Raw genomic sequence first — 18,397 nt, 5'->3', positions numbered from 1 at the left:
GGTGAGCAGCATTCTGATATATCTGCTGATTCACTGTGTGCCTTCAAGAGCGAGCTGGACCAGTTCCTGGCTGGAGCGGAGATCGCACCATACTCGAAGTAGGTACCATTTAATATGAGTCACCATCAATGTGGTCTCCTGGACTAGCTTTGATTGCCTGAAGAAATCGGAAAGGAATTTTCCAGATTTGTTTTTCCCTAATTTGCATTGGGCTTTTGATCTAGTTTTCACATCTCCCAGGAGACTACAAGGCATTAGGGGGTAGGGAGTCTCTACACCTGATGCATAAGGCATCACAACCATCTTGGACAACAACAACAACAACTTTGTCTTCTACTGAAAGGGGAGCAAACCATCATCTTCCAATCCATCAGCCTCAATTCTTCGCTCATCTCTTTGAATTTAACATTTCTAAACATGGCTCCTAGTCTTAAATTTGATAATTCGGTGCTGCGATTTCCATTTCCTGTTGTTGTCTGGCTCACTTACAAATACTGGGTCAAGATAAGCACTGCCTCTCATGGCTTCTCTTATGCATTGACTCACTGTTTCAGCTGTTACAGTGGCTTCTGTATGGCATGTCCATCTTTTACACACAATGAAAGCCAACTAATGATGAAGTTCCATTCATTCACTCTATCCTTTCCACGGTGTCTTCCAATTATTTTCTGCAACTTTGTCACACACTATTTTCTGGCTCAAAGGCAGACATATAACCTCATGTTAGGCCTTTGTTGATGCTGCCCTGAAGGCAAATACCAGGAGACACCCGACTGTGGCCTGGGTTGACTCACCCTCTGACTGTTCCTGTGCTATATTCTCACTTGCATGGCTGAGGTTCGGTTCTCCCCTGTGCTTGAGGTGGGTGAAGAAGAGAGTGCTTGTGTTGACTCTCGGTGGGATGTTAGTGATTGTGATGAGTCATGGAAGGATGAGGTTGGTGATTGTGCTGACTTTGACTCTAGAGGAATCAAGGGTTATGGGGATCGTGGGAGAAAGTGGAGTTGAGGTTGATGATCAGCCATGATCCTACTCCTGCTCCTATGTCTTATGTTCTGACTTGTGGAGAGTGGAGGTTGGTAACTGTAAAACTCATACAGAGGGGAGGATGCTGATTTTGCTGACACATGGAGGTGTGAGATTGTTAACTGTGCTGGGTTATGGAGGAGGGAAGTTAGTCATTCTGCTAATTCATGAAGGGAAGAGATTGGTGGTTGTGCTGCATCATGGAGGGCGGAGGTTGTTTTTTCTGGATCATGAAGGGAGGAGGTTGGCAGTTGTGCTGGATCATGGAGGGAAGAGGTTGGTAAATGTGCTGCCTCATAGAATGGGAGGTTTGCCTTCATGTTTTGGAGGTTGAGTAAGGCAAGATGGAAGAATTGGTTTTGCTGCATTCATATAGTGCCTTATCATATCCAAATGTGCTTAATATCTCATGAATTACTTTCAAAGTGCAGAGGCTCAACACCATCCAGGACAAAGCAGTCCATTTGATTGGTACCCCATCCACCACCTTAAACATTCACTTCCTCCACCACTGGCTCACCGTGGCTGCAGTGTGTACCATCTACAAGATGCACTGCAGCAACTCGCCAAGGCTTCTTTGACAGCACCTCCCAAACCTGCGACCTCTTCCACCTAGAAGGACAAGGGCAGCAGGCGCATGGGAACACCATCATCTCCAAGTTCCCCTCCAAGTCACACACCATCCTGATTTGGAAATATATCGCCGATCCTTCATCATCGCTGGGTCAAAATCCTGGAACTTCCTTCCTAACAGCACTGTGGGAGTACCTTCACCACACGGACTGCAGCAGTTCATGAAAGTGGCTCATCACCACCTTCTCAAGGGCAATTAAGGATGGGCAATAAATGCTGAACGCCCAGATCCCAGGAACAAATGAAAAAAAAGTTACTGCTGTTATGCCACTGGACGTGTTTCCAATTTTTGCACAGCAAGATTCCACAAAAAGCAAGTGAGGTGAATGACCAGTTAATCTTTTGCTGGTAGTTCTGGTTGAGAGAGGAATGTTGACTAGGAGGCCGGAACTCCCCTGCTCTTCTGCGAATGGTGCCGTGGGATCTTTAACCCACGTAAACAAACTTTGACAGTATGTTTGAAAGACGTGCGGCACTTCTGACAATGCAGCAGTCCCTCGGTGCCGGCCTAGATTATGTGCTCAGATCCTTGGAGCAACAAATTTCTAGTCCCGAGGCGAGTAGGCCGAGCTGATACATATTAAATCAATAGAGTAAATTTATCATTTATATACTTACCAAACAATTATGGATTGAAAGATAAGAATGAAAGGGAATAGATGGAAATTCTGTGAACCTGCCATGCAATTTTTAAAAATATTTCTACAAGCGTGCGGCAGGGGCTATAACTCAAATCTAACATGAGTCTCGGCTGGTGGGTAAAAATGAGGACACCAGAAGCAGGCAGGCACACAGTGGTACAGTCAATTCCAGATCAACATGAATCCTGCTCCAACAGCTGTGCATCAAACCACTTCCCACTCATTGCCATCAGGCAGGCCCTCTGAGCCAAGCACAACATTTGAGTAGAAACTCTGAATCAAGAAGAAACTGCTCCCCAGTGATCAGATTCAAACACCACCTGTAGCCAGGTGTCACCCGCACAGAGTCGCACTGGTTTAAGGGGATTAGTTACTCTGAATGAAACCCACACTACTGGGCTGTGCCTGTGGCTGGTTTCGTTCAGGTGGAGTTGCTGAAAGCTCGGACAACCATTTTATTGCGAGCTTCCGTAAAATCTCAATTCAGGTGTAAAATCTGTTGGTAGCTGGTTTCTGTACTTTTACAGATTCAGTGGCTCATTGGTTCATCTACATTTTGCACAGTCCAAAAACTGCTTGTTCGGGCAATGCTTGATCTCAGAAAGAAGCTTTCTGTTCAAACCAATTGCAAGCACAATCTTTCAGCTCCGTTTAAAAAAATTATTGTTCAAATTAAGCTATTGTAGGGGCAGTCAGTGGTAGAGTGGGTCAGACACTGTCCTTTCACACTCTGGGACTGGGTGGTACGGTAGGTCTGACACTGTCCTTTCACACTCTGGGACTGGGTGGTACCGTGCGTCAGACACTGTCCTTTCACACTCTGGGACTGGGTGGTACAGTGGGTCAGACACTGTCCTTTCACACTCTGGGACTGGGTGGTACAGTGGGTCAGACACTGTCCTTTCACACTCTGGGACTGGGTGGTACAGTGGGTCAGACACTGTCCTTTCACACTCTGGGACTGGGTGGTACAGTGGGTCAGACACTGTCCTTTCACACTCTGGGACTGGGTGGTACGGTAGGTCTGACACTGTCCTTTCACACACTGGGACTGGGTGGTACAGTGGATCAGACACTGTTCTTTCACACTCTGGGACTGGGTGGTACAGTGTGTCAGACACTGTCCTTTCGCACTCTGGGACTGGGTGGTACGGTAGGTCTGACACTGTCCTTTCACACTCTGGGACTGGGTGGTACAGTGGGTCAGACACTGTTCTTTCACACTCTGGGACTGGGTGGTACCGTGCGTCAGACACTGTCCTTTCACACTCTGGGACTGGGTGGTACAGTGGGTCAGACACTGTCCTTTCACACACTGGGACTGGGTGGTACAGTGGGTCAGACACTGTCCTTTCACACTCTGGGACTGGGTGGTACAGTGGGTCAGACACTGTCCTTTCACACTCTGGGACTGGGTGGTGCAGTGGGTCAGACACTGTTCTTTCATACTCTGGGACTGGGTGGTACAGTGGGTCAGACACTGTCCTTTCACACACTGGGACTGGGTGGTACAGTGGGTCAGACACTGTCCTTTCACACTCTGGGACTGGGTGGTACAGTGGGTCAGACACTGTCCTTTCACACTCTGGGACTGGGTGGTACAGTGTGTCAGACACTGTCCTTTCACACACTGGGACTGGGTGGTACAGTGGGTCAGACACTGTCCTTTCACACTCTGGGACTGGGTGGTACAGTGGGTCAGACACTGTTCTTTCATACTCTGGGACTGGGTGGTACAGTGGGTCAGACACTGTCCTTTCACACTCTGGGACTGGGTGGTACAGTGGGTCAGACACTGTCCTTTCACACTCTGGGACTGGGTGGTGCAGTGGGTCAGACACTGTTCTTTCATACTCTGGGACTGGGTGGTACAGTGGGTCAGACACTGTCCTTTCACACTCTGGGACTGGGTGGTACAGTGGGTCAGACACTGTCCTTTCACACTCTGGGACTGGGTGCTACAGTGGGTTACATATTGTCCTTTGACTTGATTGCAGTTCAGATTTGGGGGATTGGATAATAATCCCTTTTGTAAAGGGATTCAAAGGTTCCTGTGTGAATGAGATTTGGCTGTGCCAATCCAGCTTCTCATGGGCTTCGGCATACAATGCTATACTGCCCCTAAGTCAGCGCTGAGCTTGCAGTAAGTTAACAATCTTACTCAGAGAGAACACAGGGAAGGCTGGTGTAAGAAATGCAAAGATATCACACAGGTGCAAGAGAGTTGCTCATTAGAGGTCAGAGCTCAGGCAACAGTTTGGGGCAGTGTAAAGGGAGCTTTAATCAGCATGCAGTCACTCTATGCCATGACCTGAACAAGTTTGATATGGAAATGTAAATTGTTCCATTCTCCAGCGCCAATATCTCTCAGTTTGAGGAGTACAAACCTCATTCAGGAAACCCATTCCTCCTTTCTTCTCCTTTTTGATCTCCTGCTTCCTCAATTTCTCTCTTGAGAAGTTCAGTTGCCCCCCCACAGCACAAACTGAAACCTCAGCAAGCTGAGGGTCATGGTACGTGGCACCACTCTGTACAGTGATGCACAAGAGCTCCAGGTACTGATGAGGAAAACAGGATGAATGTCGCTCACCTCTGCTGCTCCTCCTCCAGGCGAATGAGGGTGGTCTCCAGTTCAGTGCTGTGCTCATACTCTGTTCTCCTCAAACGGGATTCCGTTGTCTCTAAGCGGGTCTGTAACTGAAATTAATAAGAGTGCCCAACACAGTGACAACTGAAGCATGGATTTAGGAATGCTGCTACTTGCATGAATGAGTGAGGCAGAAGCAAGAGGAGCTCTGCGATTGGATAACATCTCACTGGAAAACCGCTGGCCTATACATTCACGACACCCGTGTGGTGTTTGTGTTGCTCCTTGCCTCACCCCATTGCTGCTGACATCCTTATCCATGTTTTTGTTACCTCCAGGCTAGACTTCTCCTCACTGGCTACTCAAGCTGTCTGTCTGTCCATCCATTGTGTTCTGCCCTAAGGCAGGTCCGAACTCAAGTCGCACAAATTCAGATTCTTGAGCCATTTACTAGGGAAGACTAGCTGAGATAGTTCCCCATTGCCTTCCTCATGGTCTTTGGAGTACCTCCTCCATGGTGGGCCGCAACCAAGGCTAAAGATTCACACTTATCCTCGCAATGGAGGGGGTGGCTGGGGGGGGGTGGGGGGCGGGGTGGGGGGCGGGGTGGGTGGTGATGGCTACCAGCACCCATCGGACGCAAGTGCAATGAATTAAAAATCTTTGTCATTGCAAATTCCACTCACCCTACCTCTGCAACATTGTCCAGACTGACATCTGCTGGCCTCTTGTGCATCCCCTCGCCCTCAACTCTACCATTGGTCTTTAACCTCCTGAGGCCTACTCTCTAGAACTCCTTCTCTAATCCTCTCCCACTTGCTACTTCTCTGACTGCCCTTATAAACTTTCTCAAAAGCCTATTTTTCACCTGTGCTTTCAGTTACCTCCCACCATTGTTTGCCATCCACTTCTCCTCTGTGAAGACGTTCACTATGTTAAAGATGCCATATAAAACCAATTTGCTGTTGTTGTTTCCATTATCATTGAGGAGAATAGTGTAGATGTATTTAAGGAGAACCTAGATAAGCATATGAGGTAGAAGGGATGATGCGCTATCAATTACTCATAAAAGACTGAGAGTTAAGAGAGTAACTAAAGGCTTTTATTAACAAAAGAATGAAGGTCTGCCTCGAGTGGTCGACCGGTCCAGAAATACAAAGGGCTGGGGAGCAGTCACCTTTATACTAGGACTTGTGGGAGGAGTCAGCCGAGGCATGTCCTGGCATGTACACAGTGGAATACAAACAGTGGTTTACCACATTCACCCCTTGTTTAAAATTGAGTCCGGCGGGGTGAAGTGTATTAAAAGTTAGTGTATTGGAGTCTCTCCGGAGGTCTTGTCTGCCGCTGTGATCGGCGTGGCGACGGCAGGGGTAGTGGAGCTTCCGGCGTCGAGTCCTGCGTAGGCTGTTGCACAGGCGTGTCGTCCTCGTAGATGTCGAGCGGGTCGCGGGGCCCAGGCCTGCCGTCTGCTGGGGCTGGATATCGGATCGTGGGGGGGGGTGGTAGTGAGTAGTGGGTTACTGCGGCCCCCGAGGGTGCAAGGTCTCTTATGGAGACTGTGTCCTCCTGCCCGTCTGGGTATGCAATGTAAGCATACTGGGGGTTGGCGTGGAGGAGGTCGACCCTCTCGACCAGGGGGTCCGTTTTATGGGTCCTCACGTGTCTTCTCAGTAGGACCGGCCCTGGGGACGTCAGCCATGGCGGTAGCGATGTCCCCGATGTGGACTTCCTTGGGAAGACAAACATTTTCTCATGAGGGGTGGCGTTAGTGGCAGTGCAGAGCAGTGACCGAATAGAGTGGAGCGCATCGGGGAGCACATCCTGCCAGCGGGAGGTTGGAAGGCCCCTAGACTTTAAGGCTAGCAGGGCGGCCTTCCAAACTGTCGCATTTTCTCTTTCCACCTGTCCGTTCCCCCGGGGGTTGTAACTGGTGGTCCTGCTTGTGGCAATACCCCTAGTTAGCAGGTACTGACGGAGTTTGTCGCTCATAAACGATGAGCCCCGGTCGCTATGGATATAGCTGGGGAAACCGAACAGGGTGAAGAGGTCGTTCAGACATTTAATGACCGTGGCACTGGTCATGTCCGGGCAGGGGATGGCGAACGGGAAACGGGATTACTCATCAATAATATTGAGGAAGTACACATTGCGGTCGGAGGAGGGGAGAGGCCCTTTAAAATCAACGCTCAGGCGCTCGAAGGGGCAAGTGGCTTTTATCAGGTGGGCCCTGTCTGGTCCATAAAAGTGCGGTTTGCACTCAGCGCAGACTTGGCAGTTCCTGGTCATGGTCCTGACCTCCTCAATAGAGTAAGGCAGGTTGCGGGCCTTGATGAAGTGGAAGAACCTGGTGACCCCCGGGTGGCAGAGGTCATTGTGGAGGGCCCGCAGTCTATCGATCTGCGCGCTGGCGCAGGTGCCACGCGATAGCGCATCCGGGGGTTCATTGAGCTTCCCGGGCCGGTACAAGATCTCGTAATTGTAGGTGGAAAGTTCGATTCTCCACCTCAAGATCTTGTCATTTTTGATTTTGCCCCTCTGCTTGTTGTTAAACATGAAAGCAACTGAACGCTGGTCAGTGAGCAGGGTAAATCGTTTTCCGGCCAGGTAGTGCCTCCAATGACGCACAGCCTCCACAATCGCCTGGGCCTCCTTCTCAACAGCGGAGTGTCTGGTCTCCGGGCCTTGGAGGGTTCGTGAAAAGAAGGCCACGGGTCTCCCCGCCTGATTGAGGGTAGCGGCCAGGGCAAAGTCGGATGCGTCGCTTTCCACCTGGAAGGGGATGGATTCGTCCACTGCATGCATGGTGGCTTTGGCAATGTCCTCCTTGATACGGTGGAAGGCTAAGCGGGCCTCTGCTGTCAAGGGAAAAGAGGTGGACTTGATCAGCGGACGGGCCTTGTCCGCATAGTAGGGGACTCACTGGGCGTAATAGGAGAAAAACCCTAGGCACCTCTTCAGGGCCTTGAGGCAGTGGGGCAGTGGGAGTTCCATAAGGGGACGCATCCGGTCGGGGTCGGGGCCGATGACTCCGTGTTCCACAACACAGCCAAGGATGGCGAGGCGGTTTGTGCGGAATATGCACTTCTCCTTGTTATATGTCAGGTTCAGGAGTTGGGCGGTGCAGAGGAATTTTTCGAGGTTTGCGTCATGGTCCTGCAAGTCACGGCCGCAGATGGTCACATTGTCCAGATATGGGAAAGTGGCCTGCAACGCATTTTGATCTACCATCCGGTCCATCTCCCTTTGGAAGACGGAGACCCCGTTGGTGATGCCAAAGGGAACCCTAAGGAAGTGATAGAGGCGGCCGTTTGCCTCAAAGGCGGTATACTGGCGGTCCTCAGGGTGGATAGGGAGCTGGTGGTACGCTGATTTCAGGTCAATGGTCGAGAAGACGCGGTACTGCGCGATCTGGTTGACCATATCAGCTATGCGGGGGAGTGGGTAGGCGTCCAGCAGGGTGTAGCGATTTATTGTCTGGCTGTAGTCGATGACCAGGTGCTGCTTCTCGCCGGTCTTAACGACCACAACCTGGGCTCACCAGGGGCTGGTGCTGCCCTCAATAATCCCTTCCTTCAGGAGCCGCTCCACTTCAGTTTTAATGAAAACCCTGTCCCCGGCACTGTATCGCCTGCTCTTTGTGGCGATGGGCTTACAGTCGGGGGTGAGGTTAGCAAACAGTGGGGGGGGGGGTGACTCTGAGTGTGGAGAGGTTGCACCTGGTGCGCGGCGGGCAATTTGGAAGCTGCTGGCTGCGGACTGTGAGTGGGGGTAGGGGTCCACCGTACGCCATCGTAACACTTTTAAGGTGGCACTGAAAATCTAACCCCAGCAGGACGGCAGCGCAGAGGTCGGGCAGGACCAGAAGTTTAAAATGATCGTACACGGTCCCGTCTACTACGAGTGTCACCACGCAGTAGCCTCCGATGTCTGCCGACTGGGACTCAGAGGCCATAGAAATCCGCTGGTGCGCAGGCAGGACTGGGAGAGAGCAACGCCGCACCGTGTCGGGGTGGATGAAGCTCTCCGTGCTCCCAGAGTCAAAAAGGCAGATTGTATCGTGACCATTTACCTTAATGTCCATTGTGGAACTGGCCAGCTGGTGCGGTCTCGCTTGGTCCAGTGTAACGGATGCCAGCATAGGGGTCGGTGTGTCGCTGCGGGTATCAGATGAGGCGGTGTTGGGGGCCTGCTGCGTTCCGGCTGTCGTCCAAGATGGCGGCGTCCATGATCCCCATGTGGCTGGAGGCGTCCAAAATGGCTGCTGTACCGGTGGTTCGCACATGGCCGGGGAGGCCCAAGATGGCGGCCCGCATGGCCCACACGCGGCGCTGCTGGGGTTCGGGGTGGCTTTGGCCCTGCAGACGCTAGCGTAGTGTCCCTTCTTCCCGCAGCCCGAGCAGATCGCATTTTTCGCCGGGCAGCGCGCTCTGGGGTGTTTTGCCTGGCCACAGAAGTAGCATTTCTGGCCTTGGGGCACTGCTGTCTGGCCTTGGGACACTGCTGCGGTAGTTGGGCCGTTGCTGGGGTGTGGTTGGGGTGGCACGGCGCTATGAGGCGCTCCTACCGTGTCCCAGGCTGTCATTCCCCGCGGCGTCCACGGTGCAGAGGAGTAGGCATCCATGCCCCGGTAGGCTGCATCCAATGATAGTGCGAGTTCAGAGGCCTTGTTGAGGTCGAGGTCACTCTGCTCCAACAGTCGCTGTCGGGTGTAATTGGATCTGTGGCCCGCTACAAAAGCGTCCCGGATAAGTTCCTCTGTGTACACGGCGTCCTTTACATCCTTACAACCACAGGCCCGGCCAAGCACAGACAGTGCCTGAAGGTATTCCACGGTCGATTCCCCAGGTTGTTGTTTACGACTCCCCAGAAGGTGCCTGGCGTACACTTCGTTCACTGGGCGCGTGTACTGGTCCTTGAGGAGCTTGATAGCGTCCGCGTACGAGGTCGCGTCTTGGATGACCGAGTACACTCGGTGGTTCACTTTGGAGGTCAGGACATCCAGTTTGTCCTCGTCCGATTTGATTGCTGCGGAGGCGGTCAGGAATTTTTCGAAACACTTAAGCCAGTGAGTAAACTTGATGGATGAGTCCGCCTCCCGATGATCTAAGTCCAGGCATGCTGGTGTGAGGATCTTCTCCATTATAAAAATTTTGTTAATAAAATTGATGCGCTATCAATTACTCATAAAAGACTGAGTTAAGAGAGTAACTAAAGGCTTTTATTAACAAAAGAATGAAGGTCTGCCTCGAGTGGTCGACCGGTCCAGAAATACAAAGGGCTGGGGAGCAGTCACCTTTATACTAGGACTTGTGGGAGGAGTCAGCCGAGGCATGTCCAGGCATGTACACAGTGGAATACAAACAGTGGTTTACCACAAGGGAATAGAGGTTGATGCTGATAGTTTAGCTCTGAGGCACCATATTGAATCAATGCAAACTCCTAAAGTGCCCTTCTTATAATGTAAAGATGCAGAGCAGCTGACAGGAGCAGTGTGCAAGTGGAACAGCTGCACATGGTGCAGGGCATGGGGTTTACCCACAGGCTAGGTGTAGTGTTCGAGTATCACTAATACACGGACTGCAGGAGAACAATAATAACAGGTATTTACTGAACAGAGGGTAACTTAAGACTGAAGTACAGAAACCTGCTATGGCTTTATATACAGGGGTGGTCACTGCCGGTACTGCAGTATAGAATCAGTTCTTCTCTTAAAGGTACATACACAACAATTCCTCCCCTTTTAGATAAACAGTACATAACATTCATTTAACAACTAAATAAAAACTAATTACAATTACAATTTTCTCTGTACTATATACATCAACTGAAATAATCATTTATAAGTTCAGTCTTTGAGGAGGCTTCCTGATCCTGACTGGATAGCGCCTTTCTCGAGTATACTGTTCTTGCGGCGGAGTTGATTCTGGCTCATTGTCATTGGTTGGTTCCTCAGCTTTCAATACCACTGCTTCTGAGGTAGACGCAATCTGTACTTCGGGTTGATTACCAGATGCTCCTGCTCGTGGTATGGGTTTGGCTTGTTCCTGTGACTCTAGAATCTGGTCAGCATGGCGTCTCACGATGCTCTCTCCAACGTCCACTGTGTACATTAGTGGTCCCTGCTATGTGCATAACGTTCCTGGCTGCCATTTTTCCGTTCGGTAATCGCGGGCCAAGACTGGTTGCCCTATCTTGAAGCTCCTGGTTGGCTTCTCATTTATGTGCTGGAATTGCTTATCCTCAACATCTCGTCTTATGTTTGATTTGAGCAAATCCAGGCGACATCTTAGCCTTCGGTTGAAGAACATTATGGCTGGAGCTTGGTTGGTGACTGCATGTGTCGCATTCCGGTAAGCAAACAAGAAAATATCCACCTTGTGTTGTAGTGGTATGTCGTCGTTATACATTGCCTTTATTGCCTTTTTAAAGGTCTGAACAAACCTCTCAGCCAATCCATTTGTGGCTGGATGATATGGGGCAGATGTGTAATGTTTCACCCCATTATTCCTCAGAAACCTCCGGAAATCCTCAGACACAAACTGTGGCCCATTGTCGGAGCAGATCTGTTCTGGCAAGCCATTCCTGGGGAAGATGGTCCGTAGGACTGCAATAGTTTCTCCGTGGTGGTGGAGGACATTTTGATGACCTCTGGCCATTTCGAATGGGCGTCCACAGCGATTAGGAACATTGAGTCCATAAATGGACCAGCAAAATCAATGTGTACCCATTGCCATGGAGATGAGGGCCACTCCCATGGATGTAGCGGGGCCTGTGGTGGAGCGTTTTGGACCTTCTGGCATCCTATGCATCTCTTGGTCATATCCTCGATTTCTTTATCGATTCCCGGCCACCACACAAACGCCCTGGCTAGGCTCTTAATTTTTATCCCTCCCAGATGACCCTCATGAAGCTCATTGAGCACTCTATCTCTCAACTTGGGTGGAATTACCACTCGGGATCCACACATCAAGGTCCCCCGGCACACTGACAGCTGTTCTCTCCTTGGCGAGAATGCTGGCAACAGTGAGTCGCCATGTGCTGGCCATCCCTTCACCGTCAAATCATAGACCCGAGAGAGTGTCGGGTCATTTCGGGTTTCCTTCTCTATACTTGAGTTTGTAACAGGTAGACATTCGACTATGGTCGCATGGTATATCTCAACAGGGTCCACTGCAGGTGCTTCCTCTACCGTAGGCAACGGGAGGCGCGACAGCCCATCAGCGTTTCCATGCTGTTTTGTACCCTTGTACTCTATGTCGTACTGATGTGCCCCTAGAAAAAGTGACCATCTTTGCAGCCGTTGCGCCGTCATCACCGGAACGCCCTTCTTTGGGTTAAAAATGGAGACCAGGGGCTGATGATCAGTCAGTAGGGTGAATTTCTGCCCGTGCAGATAGTGATTGAACTTCTTCACCCCTCACACCAGGCTGAGGGCCTCCCTGTCAATCTGGGCGTAGTTACGCTAGGCTGAGTTTAACGAGCGCGACGCAAAGGCTATTGGCCTCTCTGAACCGTCAAGGAATTTGTGTGACAGCACCGCTCCGATGCCGTAGGGAGACGCATCACATGCTAACCAAATCGGTAGCGTTGGATTGTAGTGGGCCAATACTTCTTTTGAAGTGATTAGGCATTTACATTTCTGAAAGGCACGCATACACTCATCACTCCATTTCCATGTTACTCCAGTTTGCAGCAGGGCGTTCAGTGGCTGCACATTTTCCGGTGTTGGAGCCTTGACTACAGCCTCAATCTTGTCCGGCGACTTATGCAACCCTTCCTCATCAATCATGTGGCCACAATACGAGATTTGTCTCCTGAAGAACTCGCATTTGGGGCGGTTGGCTCGTAGCCCATATTCCTGTAATCTAGTGAGCACCTGCTCCAGGTTGGCAAGGTGTTCACTGTCATTTTCGCCCGTAACCAGGATGTCATCCAAATAACACTGGGTCCCCGGGGTCCCTTGCAGGATTTGTTCCATCGCCCTCTGCCAAATAGACGGGGCTGATGCTACCCCGAATACCAGTCGATTGTACTGGTAAAGGCCTTTGTGAGTGTTTATCGTGAGGTATTTCCTAGATGCTTCTTCCACCTCCATTTGTAGATACGCTTGGGACAGATCAATCTTTGTAAAACGTTTCCCTCCAGATAGTGAGGCAAAAAAATCTTCTATCCGTGGAAGTGGATATTGTACTGTGTGCAGGACTGGGTTCACAGTTACCATGAAGTCCCCACAGATGCGAACCTTCTTCGGCTCCCCAGGTGTGCTGCTCAATGATTTCTTCATTACAGGAACGATGGGTGTGGCCCACTCGCTCCAGTCCACCTTGGACAGCACACCCGAACGCTCCAGACTCTCTAGCTCTGCTTCAACGGCTGGGTGGATCGCGTAAGGTATCAGTCTGGCCTTAAAAAATTTTGGGTTTGCGTTATCTTCGATTTTTATCATTGCCGTTACTCCTTTTAGAGTCCCAAGTCCTTGTTGGAACACCTCTTTCGCGTCAGTTAGAATTTTTGACAGTCGTCCAGGTGTGACGTCATCATCCTTTTTGTCAGTCACAGTTAGCGCCTCAATGGAATGCCAATCCAATTGTATTTTTCGGATCCCTTCACGTCCCAATAATGGTGGTCCTCCATCTTGTAGTATATATAGATACAGTTTCTGTGTTTCCTTGCCGTTGTATTCAACTGGCACCCTTATTTATCCTCTGGGGTAGACTTTTTGCCCCGTGTATGTCTTCAATACAATGGACGTGTCCTTCAAGGGTATGTGTGAGAATAGCCGCTCATAGTCTCGTCGATTCATGACAGTTAGGGCTGATCCTGTGTCCAATTCCATCTTTACTGGGGACCCTGCTATCATGAGGGCGACCCAAATGGTTCGGTGATCCTCCTTTGCGATCACATTGTGTAACTTTAGACAACTTATCCTCCTGCTCCCGGAGTCCTTATCACTCTCCTGATCTTCCGAACTACTGTCTGTCAATTTCTTTACTTTCTTGTACTTTTCCTTAGTAGTTCTTGTAGTGTTGGTTTTTCTTTCCCGACCTGCAGAATCTTGCTATGTGTCCCATTTTCCCACATTGCCTGCATACTTTGTCCTTAAACCAGCAGTCCTTTTGATCATGGGTTGTTCTGCCGCAGCGATAGCACTTTTCTGCTCCATACGCCATTTCGTTAGCGCTGTATTCTTGTGGTTTCTGTTGTATTTCCACAGCTCCCCATGCTGCTGCTTCGTAGGATACTGCCACGCTGAAAGCCTGTTCTAGCGTCAGGTCCTTTTCCGAAAGTAGTCATTTCTGGGTTCCTTCTCTCTGGAGCCCACAGACAAACATATCCCGTAAGGTGTCTGCCAATCCTGCTCCGAACTGGCAGTGCTTCGATAACTTGCGTAGTTCCGTAAGATAGTCAGCATTGCTCTTATCTTTGTGCTGGTGTGGCGGAGCCACCAAGGGTCTCAGAACAATTGGTAATAATCCCTTTAACTACAGTATAGTGCAACCGCGGTCTGCACCTTTAAACTGCCTGTTAACTGTACTGTATTGTGTTTTCCTGCACTCCACGTGATGACGTCATGACGCTACTCACGTGACTACCAGTGGCGCGAAGAACGTGATGACGTGATGACGTCAGCTTCCAGAATCTTCCAGTAGTCGTCGAGTGCCCAGCAAGCTGTATAGACCTGTATACCGTTTCTCCTGTAGTTTCCCTGCTAACTTCGTTGTTCATTAAAACCTGTTGATTTGATTCATCGAGTCGAATACTTTATTCAGCTAGGAACCTCCGTTCCTACATTGGTGACCCCGATCTCGTCGGACAACTTTCGTCGAGGATGAACACGAACGCCGTCGCCCTTAAACTGCCACAGTTCTGGGAACAGCAGCCAGCAGCATGGTTTTTCCAGGCAGAAGCACAGTTCGCTCTCTGGGTGGTCACAGCGGATGCGACCCGTTATTATTACGTGGTTGCCGCTCTCGACAGTGCCACGGCCTCGCGGGTCGTCAGCATCCTTGGAAGCCCACCGGAGGAGGGCAAGTACGAAGCGCTTAAAGCCCGTTTGCTACAGGTATTTGATCTTAATAAGTCGGAGCGGGCACGCAAGCTTATTTCCATGCCCGGCCTCGGGGACTCAAAACCGTCAGAGCTGATGAGTCAAATGCTCACGCTGCTGGGTGCGGAACCCCAATGCTTTTTATTCCGTGAGCTTTTCCTCTGCCAGCTACCCGAACCGGTTCAGGCGGCATTGGCCAACACAGCTATCACAGACGGTGCTGAACTCGCTGCAGAGGCAGACAAGATATTTACTGTCACTCAGCAATGTTGTGCAGCCGCGAGGTGCCTTTCCCCCACGCGAGAGAACACCAGCCCGCCCCCAGCAGGATGGTGCGCGTACCACGCCCGTTTTGGCGCCAAAGCTCGATGCTGCCGGCCTCCTTGCAGTTTCCCTCAAGAAAAAAAAACTCCAACAAGCCCGCGTCCTCCCGGACGGATGACAAGGTCTAAAAAGCACAGCAAGTTAGCTATGGCGGCGGGCTCAGCGGGCAAACTCATTTATGTTACAGATTCCGTTACAGGCCGCCGAATCCTGTGCGACACTGGTTCACAGTGCAGCATCCTCCTGGCTTCAAAGCTGGACCTACTATCCGACAGCCAAGGGCCTTCCCTCGTGGCAGTAAATGGTGCTGCCATGCGTACGTTCGGGAAACGGACGGTAAACTTAACCTTCGCCGGTCAACATTTTGTCTGCGACTTTATTACAGCCAAGGTCTCACAGGCCATCCTGGGGGCCGATTTTTTCTGCGCCAACCGTCTGCTGGTCGACGTCCAACACTGCCGACTCATTAATGCGTCCACTTTCCACGCAGTGCCCTGCCACCGCAGCACCGCCGTGTCCTGGTCGGTGGCCTGCGCGGTTCCGTCGCAAGACGGCTTTACGCGCCTGCTCGGCGAATTCCTGGAGCTCACCAGGCCCACTTTTTCAGCTACAAGCACACGGCACGGGGTGGAGCACCATATCTCCACGACCGGAGCACCAGTTTATGCTCGGGCGCGGCGATTAGAAGCCGGCAAGCTGGCAGCCGCAAAGGCTGAGTTCCAGACCATGGAGCGCCTCGGGATCATCCGGCGTTCGGACAGCCCTTGGTCTTCCCCACTGCACATAGTACCCAAACCAGGCGGCGGATGGCAACCTTGCGGGGATTACAGACGCTTAAACGACGCCACGACACCGGACAGGTACCCTATTCCCCACATCCAAGGTTTTTCAGCTCATCTGGCTGGAAACGCTATATTTTCTAAAGTGGATGTCGTTCGTGGATATCACCAAGTTCCGGTGCACCCTCCAGACGTCCCCAAAACGGCGGTCATCACTCCGTTCGGCCTTTTTGAGTTCCTCCGCATGCCATTCGGTCTGAAAAATGCAGCTCAAGCATTCCAGCGTTTGATGGACTCTGTATTACGGGACCTACCCTTCATTTTTGTCTATTTGGACGACATCCTAATAGCCAGTAAGGATTCGACAGCTCACATGGCCCATTTACGTACACTTTTCGCCCGACTCAGCCAACACGGCCTTATTGTCAATCCGGCCAAATGCACCTTCGGAGTATCCTGCATTGATTTCCTGGGACAAAGGATTACCCCAGAAGGCGCCGTCCCACTAGCCACCAAGGTAGAGGCAGTTACCGCATTCCTGCAGCCTCGCACGGTCAAATCCCTGCAAGAGTTCTTGGAGATGGTAAATTTTTATCATCGTTTCGTCCCCAAAGCGGCCCGGTTGATGCAACCTCTGTACGAAGCACTAAAAGGAAAGTCGGGCAAGGATGTTCTCACTTGGACACTGCAAATGGACCAGGCGTTCCGCGATACCAAGGCGGCGTTGGCGGATGTAACTATGCTGGCACACCCACTTCCGGGCGCGAAGGTTGCCCTCACTACGGATGCCTCCGACTACGCCATCGGAGCAGTTCAAGAGCAATGGGTCAACGGGGGTTGGCAGCCGTTAGCCTTTTTCAGCCGCCAACTGCGCAAGAACGAGCGAAAGTATAGCACTTTTGACAGAGAGCTGCTAGCCCTGCTTTTGGCCATCAGGCATTTCCGTTTCCTCCTAGAAGGCCGCCCGTTCACTGCTTTCGTGGACCACAAGCCGCTCACCTTCACCATGGCCAAAGTGGCGGAGCCTTGGTCAGCTCGGCAGCAGCGCCACCTCACGTTTATATCCAAATTCACGACGGATTTGCGGCACGTGTCAGGCAAGGATAATCTTGTGGCAGATAGCCTTTCCCGAGTTCCAGTCCAGGCAGTCCACCTGGGCATCGATTTCGTCGGACTGGCAGGGGATCAACTGGCAGACCCAGAGGTACAAGCGTTTAGGACCACGCCTTCCAGTTGGCAGGTTGCAGACGTGCCGTTTCAAGAGGCAGGAACCACGCTCCTGTGCGACACATCCATGGGAGTGCCCCGGCCCATCGTGCCGGTCGAATGGCGCAAGAAGGTATTCCAGGCAATCCACGGGTTATCTCACCCGGGGATGCGGGCTTCTCAATGGCTACTGTCCCGCAAATTCATTTGGAAAGGCATGCATTAGGACGTCCGGGACTGGACAAACAATTGCTTCGATTGCCAAAAGTCCAAAGTTCACCGTCATGTCAAGGCCCCGCTGACAAACTTCCCGGTGCCTGAGCGCCGTTTTGACCACGTTCACGTGGATTTAGTAGGCCCCCTTCCCGGGTCACGCGGATTCACACACCTCCTGACAGTCGTAGACCGGACCACCAGGTGGCCAGAGGTGATTCCCTTGGCTGCCACCACCGCAGCAGACGTAGCCAGGGCATTTCTTTCGTCGTGGGTAGCTCGTTTCGGGGTGCCATCGGACATCTCCTCGGACCGCGGTCCGCAATTCACCTCAGAGCTGTGGAACGCAGTGGCACAAGGCCTGGGTACCAAGCTGCACTGTACCACCGCATACCATCCGCAGGCGAATGGCCTGTGTGAAAGGTTTCATCGGTCCCTCAAAGCGTCCCTCGGTGCCAGCCTGAGAGGACCCAACTGGGTGGATAGGCTCCCATGGGTGATGCTAGGCCTCCGGACAGCACCAAAGGAGGAGCTTCAGTCTTCATCGGCTGAGCTGGTTTATGGCCAGACACTCAGAGTGCCAGGTGACTTCCTCCCTCCACACACCGAACCATGGTTTGCAGCTCAACAGCTCCTACTTCATCAGGAGGCGGCTAGGAATTTCCGGCCCATCCCAACCTCGCAGCACGACCTGCAGAGGCCTCACGTTCCGACAGAGCTCATGAGTTCGGACTATGTCTTTATTCGGCAAGACGGTCACAGAGACCCACTCAAGCCGCCGTATACTGGACCTTTTCGTGTCATCTCATCAGGGGAAAAGTTCTTCACAGTCGAAGTCGGTGGAAAGCCTGATACTGTTTCTGTCAACTGGCTCAAACCAGCCCAACTGGATCGGACTGAGCCTGTCGTGGCTGCCCAACCGCCTCGCCGTGGCCGA

At 51.5% G+C, this 18,397-nt stretch overlaps 1 long non-coding RNA gene across 1 annotated transcript in view; it reads right to left on the bottom strand.

Annotated features, from left to right (window-relative positions):
• Positions 1-4,896: 4,896 nt before the first annotated feature.
• Positions 4,897-18,397, bottom strand: part of LOC147116044 (uncharacterized) — a 28,432-nt gene continuing 14,931 nt past the window's right edge. Inside the window, exon 3 of the long non-coding RNA XR_015078734.1 lies at positions 4,897-4,997. This is a non-coding gene — a long non-coding RNA (uncharacterized LOC147116044). The remainder of the gene's footprint in view (positions 4,998-18,397) is intronic.

Source organism: Somniosus microcephalus, chromosome 6, assembly GCF_052327205.1.
Source record: "Somniosus microcephalus isolate GS21.2 chromosome 6, FLI_Smic_1.0, whole genome shotgun sequence".
Classification (NCBI taxonomy): Eukaryota; Metazoa; Chordata; class Chondrichthyes; order Squaliformes; family Somniosidae; genus Somniosus; species Somniosus microcephalus.
The sequence above is the reverse complement of the archived record's forward strand: the minus strand, read 5'-3'. Positions and strand labels throughout refer to the sequence as shown.